This window comes from Cebus imitator, unplaced genomic scaffold (genome assembly GCF_001604975.1).
Source record: "Cebus imitator isolate Cc_AM_T3 unplaced genomic scaffold, Cebus_imitator-1.0 Scaffold112, whole genome shotgun sequence".
NCBI lineage: Eukaryota > Metazoa > Chordata > Mammalia > Primates > Cebidae > Cebus > Cebus imitator.
The window spans coordinates 37,031-46,855 of NW_016107427.1; the positions used below are offsets into that span (position 1 = coordinate 37,031).

General features: G+C 48.6%; 1 non-coding gene and 1 pseudogene across 1 annotated transcript; both read right to left on the minus strand.

Annotated features, from left to right (window-relative positions):
* Positions 1 to 90: 90 nt before the first annotated feature.
* The window catches only part of LOC108311143, a 43,080-nt pseudogene continuing 33,345 nt past the window's right edge, over positions 91 to 9,825 (minus strand).
* Positions 150 to 290, minus strand: LOC119472695. The gene has a single exon (XR_005201872.1). It is a non-coding gene; the product is annotated as a U4 spliceosomal RNA (small nuclear RNA).

Genomic DNA, 9,825 nt, shown 5'->3' on the forward strand with positions numbered 1-9,825 from the left:
ATCTCGGCTCACTACAACCTCTGCTTCTTGGGTTTAAGGATTCTCCTGCCTCAACAACCTCCCAAGTAGCTGGGATTACAGGTGTGCACCACCACGTCTGGCTAATTTTTTTGTATTTCTATTACATTTTTTTTATTTATTTTATTCCATCCCCATAGAGACTGCCAAAAATTGCCAATGCCTACTATATTTCCAGTCATCATGGCGGGGTATTGGGAAAAGTTTTCAATTAGCAATAATCACGCCTTGGGTAAACCTCATTGGCTACAATACTGCCACTGTGCAAAGCTATATTTTTGTATTCTTAGTAGAGTCTGGGTTTAACCATGTTGGCCATGCTGCTGTCCAACTCCTGGCCTCAAGTGATCTGCCCTCCTTGTCCTCCAAGTGTGCTGGGATTAAGTAATCACACCTGTGATCCCAGCACATTAACATACAAATAGGGTTACTTAATGTTTGTTTATATAGGTTATTAAGAACAGTGTTGTCTCTTATAAAGGATTGTGATCAGTTTGTGTCAGGCTATTAGTATTGGGACTTTAGTTATTAACTTGTTCCTGCAACCTTAAATATTTTATAACCAAAGGTGATCAATCCCTAAATACATAATCAACAAATTTAACGTGTGTGTGTGCAAGAGAGACAGACAGAGAGAGAAAGAGAGAGAGAGAGAGAGAGAGAGACAGGGTCTGACTCTGTCTCCCATACTTGAGTGCAGTGGTGCAATCATGGCTGGCTCACTGCAGCCTCAAACTCCTGGGCTCAAGCGATCCTCCCACCTCAGCCTCCTGGGTAACTGGGACCACAGGCACATGCCACCATGCCAGCTAATTTTTATATTTTTTTGTAGACATGGGGTTCTCGCTGTTTTCCCAGACTGGTCTTGAACTCCTGATCTCAAGTGATCCTCCCGCCTTGGCCGTCCAGAGTGCTGGAATGACACTCGTGAGCCCTGCACCCTGCCCAGATTTAGCTTTTTCTAAAGCTTTTATTTAAAATAAAGCCACTGTGGTTATGATGTCTCTGACGGTTTTGCATTTTAAGTGCAAAGACTATGTTGAGTGAATTTTTCCATCAGCTGTAAAATGTGCATCCATGTTTATTTCATTCCTATGGTTTCCAATTAATTGTCCCTTCTTCCTTTTTAGAAACACAGGGGCCAGTGGTCAATTTGCTCCGTGTCAGTTTGCATTCCCAGAACGATGGCACTGAACACTCTGCGCTCCGACTTCAAGTGGTGCAGCGGGATGACCACCAGAGGGCGCGCGTCCTCTGCCAGGGCTGTGAGCGCGAGGGCCCTGCAGTGCCCCCAGCCACCAGCAGAGGGTGCGCTGGAGCAGGCAGCATAACTGCCTAAGGGCCAAGTTCCTCTAACCATCAGAAGCCCAGCTCTACACAGGCTTACAGCTCCAGATATGACACGTGAAAGGGTCTTGGGGTTTACAGTTCTAGAAATTACATGTGAAAGGGTCTTGGTGCATGGAGTAGGTGTGGGGTGGGGGCTTGAACTCCTTTAAGTTAAAACAACGCCTTCTGGAAAGATTCCCCCACGCCATGCCTGCGATCTATGAGGTGGCGCGCGGTCGGCCAACCTTTACTTCTATTGAAATGCAGTGTGGAAGTCAAGGGGGAAGTCATCTTAGATGCTTGGGTCTCCTTCCTCACCAGGTCACCTCCTCCCTGCACACGGCCACTCTCCCTCCTGGGCTACTTTCCAGTCTCACTCACAATCGCTCTGAACGACTGTGGAAAGAGGACAGCTGTGGAGCCTCTCCCTTGTCCAAGTCACTCTGCTGAGAGACCTGATAACTCGTCTCACTGAACCCTGGACTGCCCTGGGAAGAATACCTCTGCCCCTGTATTTCAGACAAAGACTATGAGGCGGTCAGTCACGGTGGCTCACACCTGTAATCCCAGCACTCTGGGAGACCAAGGCAGGTGGATCATGAGGTCAGGAGTTCAACACCAGTCTGGCCAAGATGGAGAAACCCCATCTTTCCTAAAAACACAAAAATTAGCCGGGCATGGTGGCAGGCACCTATAATCCCAGGTTTCGGGAGACTGAGGCAGGGAATTGCTTGAGCCCGGTGTCAGGTCTGCATATGCAAACCTGGAGCCTGAAAGTCTGAAGTCCTGCTTGCCTCCTGATCGTCTCCAACCCCATGCCTGCGTTCGCCATTGTCCCTGAGCCCCCAGCAGAGCTTTCCCAGAAATGGCCCCTCACCCAATCCTGCCATCTAAACTGTTCTTATGATAACGTGAATACCTCTCATCCATCCTGTCATCTTAACTTCTCTTCTGCCTCACCCCCAGCCGCCGCTGTAACTGAACTTGTGATCATGTACACTTTTGGCCCCTACCCACCACTGTAACTGATCTTACTCTGTAACTTTCCACTGCCCTCTCCAAACCTGTAAAACCAACTCCCATCCCACTGCCCTTTGCTAACGCCCTTTTTGGCTATAGGCGACATGCACCCAGGTGAATAAACAGCCACGTTGCTCACACAAAGCCTGTCTGGGGGGGAATCTCTTCATTCAAAGAGCTTATTTTCAACATTTTGGTACCAAAACCCTGGATGGGGGAACTCCTACAAGAGACCAAACCCCCGTCCCTGCTCTTGTGCTTCCTCCATGAAGAGATTAACCTACCGACCTGGGTCATCAGACCCTCCCACACACACCACCGGCTGTTTTGGTAAGCAGTCTCTCTTTTTTGCGTTCCCATTCTTTTATCTTTTCCTTTCCACTCTCTTCCCCTTTCGGTTTCGTCGTTTTTCCACCACAAACACAAGGAAAATCAGGTAAACCAGGCTCTTCCGTGAAGTTTGGGACCCGAAAAACCCTATGTAGGTCACGGATCCGGGGACCCAGTTTCCCCAGGGGCTTGACTATCTTGGAGACGTCCACCCTAGTCACTCATCCACCAGGCTCAGGGCTGATATTGGTGGCAGGTCAACATACAGGACGCTCTCTTTGACCGTTCACCAACGACGAGGTTCAACCCAGACTCACCGAGGGACACCTGTTGAGCGGCTGGGTTGCGTGCCTATTCTCCTTGTCTCTGCTGTCTTTCCAGAACCATGGGCAATCATCCATCCTCTATCCCTCCCTCCTCTATGCTGGCCTGTGTTCTAAAGAACCTCAAACCTCTCCAACTGTCCCCTAACCTAAAACCCAAATGTCTCTGTAAACACTGCGTTCTCTTTACTGGGCCACTGCATGGTCACAATACAAGTTAAACAATGGCTCCAATTGGCCAAAAATTGGCACCTTTCACCTCTATTTTATGAAATAGACAATTTTCCTCACAACATGGGCAAATGGTCTGAAATTCCCTATGTCCAGGCATTTTTTTACACACCAATCCCTCCCTAATCTCTTCTCCTCTCTTCACTTCCGTTTGCCCCTCCTTCCTCTGCGGGTTAGCCAGAATCCTCCCTGTCCATCAACCTTCCGACCTTTCTCCTTCCTGCCTGTGAACCAGGCCCTCATCCAGGACCTAACCCCACCCCAGAGCCTTCCTCATCTTCCTCTGCCCACAACCCACCTCCTTATGCCCCTTCTGTCACCTCCCCACCTCGTACGTGGCCTGGCTTACAGTTTAGTCCTGTGGCTGCCTCCTGCACCCCTGCCTGACAATCCCCCTTTCTGAGGTGGCTGGAGCCAAAGGCATAGTTAGGGTGGCATTCCTTCCCTTTATCCGACCTTTCCCAAATCGACCACCGATTAGGCTCCTTTTCATCAGATCCTCCAATACTTCACCCAGTCCAATAATCTCACCCGGAGTGACTTAAATGCCATCCTTACTTCCACTCTCACCCATAAAAAACGCTTAATATGCATCTTATCACCCAGTCAACCCCAACATTACAAAAAGGTACAAAAATTAAAATCTAGCCCTCAAACCCCACCATGGGAATTAGACAACCTTACCTTCAAGGTGTTCAACAACAGGGAGAAATCTGCCCGGCTGCACATCTCAGAACTGCAGACGCTGCCTCCTCCATAACAAAAACCCCAGCCACACCACCGGCTCACAGAGACTTCAGAGCACCCAGACTGCAGCGTCCAGCCAACCCCCCGGACCTTGCTTCAAGTGTCGGAAACCTGGCCACTGGGCCAAGGAATGCCCACAGCCCTGGACTCCTGAGCCCTGCCCCGTCTGTGCGGGACCCCCACAGAAAGTTGACTGTCCAACTCAGGTCGCTCCTCCCAGAGCTTCTGAAGCTCCAACCCTCGGCTTGGCGGCTAAAGACTGACGCTGCCCGAGCATCTCGGAAGCCCCCTGGATCATCATGGATGCCAAACTTTGGGTAACTCTTACGTGGAGGGCAAGTCCATCCCCTTCTTCATCAGCACGGAGGCACCTACCCCATGCTGCCTTCTTTTCAAGAACCTGTCTCTTTGGCTGCCATGCTGTGTGGGAATTGACGGCCAGGCCTCCAGGCCTCTCAAAACTCCCCACGTCTGGTGTCAATCAGGCCAGCACTGCCTTCCACATTCTTTCCTAATCATCTCCACCTGTCCAGTTCCCCTGTTAGGCCAGGATATCCCAGCGAAATTGTCTGCCTCCTTGACTGTTCCTGGGCTACAGCCAAGCCTCATTGCCGCCCTCCTCCCCAAACGTGTACCTCCCTCAATAGCTCCCCTTATGTTCCCCAACTTTAAGCCTAGGGTGTAAAACACCGTCTTCCCATCCGTTGCTACAAGTCACTCACCCCTCCTCATCAACTTAGAAACTAACCACCCTTACCCTGCCCAGCCCCGTACCCCATCCCACAACAGCCTTTAAAAGCAAAGCCTCTTATCACCTGTCTATTGAAACATGGCCTTTTAATTCACTCTCCTGCTTCTTCGGCATCTGTACTCAAAGGGGTTTCATGTATCCCCTTCCGAAGCCCAAATTTCTTCCCATCTGTTGTAATCTTTCACCAGCATACACACGCTCACCCTGCCAACCGCATCCAGTTAATTTCCCAAACCCCAACCCCCTCCACCAAACAACAGCTTCTCTCCTTCCTGGGTGTGTTTGCTACTTCACCTCAGGAGACCAGGTTTTGCTATTCTAATGAAGCCATTGTATAAACTCACTAAGGAAAACTTATCCAACCATATTAATCCTAAATCCTTTCCTCACTCCTCCTTTTGCTCCTTAAAAAACAGCTCTAAAAACTGCTCCCTCCCTAGCCCTCCCCAACCTGTCTCAACACTTTTTCATTCTATACTGCTAAAGTCCAGGGCTGTGCGGTCAGGATTCTCACATAGGAGCCAGGCCCATGGCCTGCAGCCTTTTTATCCAAACAACTTATCCTCACAGCCCTGGGCAGGCCCTCATGACAACGCCCCTGATACTCTTAGAATCCCTCAAAATCACAGGCTCTGCCCCACTTACCCTCTAGCTCTCACTGCCTCCAAAGCTCTCTTTACACCACACACACTTACATTCAGCCCCTCACCTTCTCCAGCTTCATGCAGTCACCCCTACTGCTTTAACCACACCTCAAATAGTCTGTTTCTATTATTTCCTAACTGTGCCCAAATTCACAGCACTCATTTATTTTACATGCCCTGCTTTTCTTTAAGTTGCTGGTTTACACTTTTCCTCCAGGCAATTACAGCTGATATTTCACTCTTCATCTGGCTCCCGCTCTCTGCTCAAACACAATCCTGTTAATGAAAATGAGCGGTTGCTTATAGATATCGCACACTTCCTCACACAGCATGAAAACAAAAGCTCTCCCTCCACATAGTTACCCCACCAAGCCCTGTAACGGCCACAGCGCTTGCTGGTTCCCTTGGCTTTCAGGTCCAAAGCTCCAGAAAAATGTTGTTTTTATGTAAAGCAGCCTGGCCTCGTATATAATGCCATCAATAAATGAAGAGACAGAGCCCAAAAGCGCACGAATCAGGCAAATGGTTATTCTGGACCTGGCTGGAGGGGCTGGACGCTGTCTAACTGGAGTCACGGCTCCTCCCAATCCTCACTCCTTTAATACCCATCTTTCTTCTTCTCCTGTTCGGACCCTGTATCTTCCGCTTAGTCTCCCAATTCATACAAAACCGCATCCAGGTGATCACAAATCAGCAGATGCTGCTCTGGACGACCCACAGTACCACACAGTGCCTCTATGTCCCCCAGCAGCTTCAGCATTCGTAAGGCAGAACGTATGGTCCAAACCGTCCTTATTTGCACCTATCCTGTTCCCATTTCCACCCTGTCTCCCCCGCTCAAAAAAAAAATATTTTAGGTGCCCCCACACTCCCCTGTCAGGCACGAAGTAACCTTAAGAAACCTCACCCTCACCCCCAGAAACCTGTGCTCACCCCCTCTTCTCTAATTCTTTCTCTCTATATATAAAAAGGCAGGTATGTCAGGTCTCCATATGCAAGGCTGAAGTCCTGCCTGCCTGGGCTGATCGTCTCCCACCCCCCCACCTGCGTTTGCCATTGTCCCTGAGCGTCCAGCAGAGCTTCCCGAGACAAGCCCCTCACCCAACCCTGCCATCTCAACATTTCTTATGATAACGTGAATGCCTCTCACCCATCCTGTCATCTTAACTGCTCTTCTGCCTCTCCCCAGCCGCCACTGTAACTGAACTTGTGGTCATGTACACTCCTTGCCCCTACCCCACCACTGTAACTGATCTTACTCTGTGACTTCCCACTGCCCACCCCAAACCTGTAAAACCAACTCCCATCCCACTGCCCTTTGCTAACGCCCTTTTCGGCCATGGCCGACATGCACCCAGGTCAATAAACAGCCACGTTGCCCACACAAAGCCTGTCTAAGGGGGGGTCTCTTCATTCAAAATGCTAATTTTCAACACCTGGGAGGCGGAAGTTGCAGTGAGCCGATATCGCTCCACTGCACTCCAGCCTGGGCAACAGAGCAAGATTCCATCTCAAAAATAAAAATAAAAGACAAAGATTATGATGCTAGAGGAGGCTGTGACCAAGCACATGACCCAAGCTTTGTCAGCAGTAGCTGAATTGGAACTAGGTTATCACGTTCACAGGGTGCCATGACGGCCTCCTGATTACAAGATCAAAAGTGAGACTGGCACTTCCATTATCATGTACATATGTTTGTCTGCAATCTATGTATGAGCATTTGCATGCATCAAATTTTGCCAGGAATCTCTCATATTATCTTTTATTATAGTCACAAAATTCTAGGCTCTTCAGTATAAATACTTGTCTTTTTATAGTTGAACGCTGGGGATGAGAGCAATTTTCCACACAGCCAGCACCTACATTTCCCAAATGTGGTTTTCACCGTGTGTTGGGATTTACTCGGGGTGGCTGACAAAATAGGAGGGAAATATTAGGGAAAGTTAGAAATTTATAGTCTCAAACCTTTTGGAAGGCCGAAAGGTTTTAATGGAATGGGCTAAAGGCAGCCAGTTCATTACGTTAAAATTTTAAGTCATAGGGTAAAACACAGGGACAATGAAGCTTCCCAAATGGCCTGTTTACCAACATCCCGTTGTCTCTATTCTAACTGTTCACTCATGTAAACCCTGTGCTAAACAGTCCTCTCAGCAGGAGGTGGAAGGGGAATTACACGTGAAGGGTGTTTTCTCTGGGCCCAAAACCAAAAGCTTTTATCATTCAAAACCACTCTTTGAACCATGTTAATTATCCACAAGTGTGTTAACTTAAAGCCTCTGTTATTGAAGCTATACCAAATAAATGTAAGAAGGTACAGGGAGTCATGGCCTGGTTTGCTAAAACCGCCCTCTAAAAGCAATTAACAAACATCCCCACCCCATTCAAAATCATTGTACTGGTTGAGAGTCCATTCATTCATCTGTGCCTAAGTTGGGGTCTGCTAAACACACCTCCACGGGTGGTGTGGCTGTTTTATTGTTTGAATTCGTGTTGCATGATGTGAACATGCATCTCTCCCAGCTTCACTCCCACCTGAGAGGCAGCTGGGCTAACAATACCGCCGGGAGCAAGTCTCCTTGAAGGAGAAGAAAACACTGGCAGGATGTGACATTCTGAAGAGCGAGGACTTTTCCCAGGTCTAAAGTTTCTGAAGGTGGCAGTTTGTGTCTCAGTCTCCATGGGGTCCAGAATTTGCTGCATAGCAGGAGGTGATAAGGAGCTGCTGGATTCTTGCGTGACATTAGCACTGGGCGTGTGTTTGCTCTAAGCTCTGGAAGTCACACCCTCCCTGGGTTGGTTTTTTTTTTTTTTCTTTTTTTGAGTTGGAGTCTTGCTCTGTTGCCCAGGCTGGAGTACAGCTCACTGCAACCTCCGCCACCTGGGTTCAAATGATTTTCCTGCCTCGGCCCCCTAACTAGCTGGGATTACAGTGACTCACCACCACACCAGCTAATTTTTGTATTTTTAGTAGAGATGGAGTTTCACCATGTTGGCCAGGCTGGTCTCGAACTCCTGACCTTGTGACCCGCCGCCTCGACCTCCCAAAGTGCTGAGATTACAGGTGTGAGCCACCATGCCCAAACTTTTTTTCTTTCTTAGAGGTAGAGTCTTGCTCTGTCACCCAGGCTGGAGTTTAGTGGCACAATCTCAGCTCAATGCTGCAACCTCCATCTCCTGGGTTCAAGAGATTCTCCTGCCTCAGCCTCCTGAGTAGCTGGGACTACGTGTGCCACTATTCCTGGCTAATTTTTGTATTTTTAGTAGACAGGGTTTTACCATGTTGGCCGGGCTGGTCTCAAACTCCTGACCTCAGGTAAACCACCTGCCTCAGCCTCCTAAGGTGCTGGGATTACAGGCATGAGCCATGACACCTGGACCTATCCTGCATCTCAATGTCCGCAAATATTATAAATCACCTGCTTAACTGTCTAGGATTTTCAACTAATTGTCCAATGTCTAGATGAAGGTGCTTTCAAATATTTATAATAGGTCAGGATGCGGACTAGGATGTTTTATCAATTAATTGGTTGGTTCCAAAAATATAAAACTTTGAATCTGAAATAGGGCTGGAAAACTTAGCAAGGTAATATCAATTCCACATGAGGCTTTGAAGATCAATTGTGCCATCTGCCTCACAGGAAGCATTGGCATGTGATGTTTCCTTACTAACATGGACTTTCATTTAGCTACTCTTCTTTTGATTCATGATTTGAAAACCATTTTGTCTTTTGAAAAACCATACTAGCCAGGCACGGTGGCACAAGCCTGTAACCCCAGCACTTTGGGAGGCAGAGGCAGGTGGATCACGAAGTCAGGAATTCAAGACCAGCCTGACCAACATGGCGCAACCCCATCTCTACTACAAATACAAAAATTAGCTGGACATGGTGGTGGGTGCCTGTAATCCCAGCTACTCAGGAGGTTGAGGCAGGAGAATCACTTGAACCCAGGAGGCAGAGGTTGCAGTGAGCCAAGATTGTGCCACTGCACTCCAGCGTTGGTGACAGAGCAAGAGTCTGTCTCAAAAAAAAACAAAAAACAAGAAAAAGACAACCCATACCATTGGCCAGGTGCAGGGGCTCACGCTTGTAATTCCAGCACTCTGGGAGGCTGGCAGGAGGACTGTTTGAGACCGGGAATTCGAGACCACCCTGGGCAACATGGCAGAACCCCTGTCTCTACAAAAAATACAAAAATGAGCCAGGTGTGGTGACACACATCTGTACCTCCAGCTACTCGGGAGCTTGAGGCAGGAGGATTGCTTGAGCCTGGGAGGTCGAGGTTGCAGTGAGCAGTGATTGCACCACCGCACTCCAGCCTGGACAGCAGAGTGAGACCCTGTCTCAAAAAAGGAAAACACCCAAACCCCTCCAAGAGCATAGAACTGCCTTTCCTGTTAGATACCTCCACTGCTGTACATATTGCTCAGTTG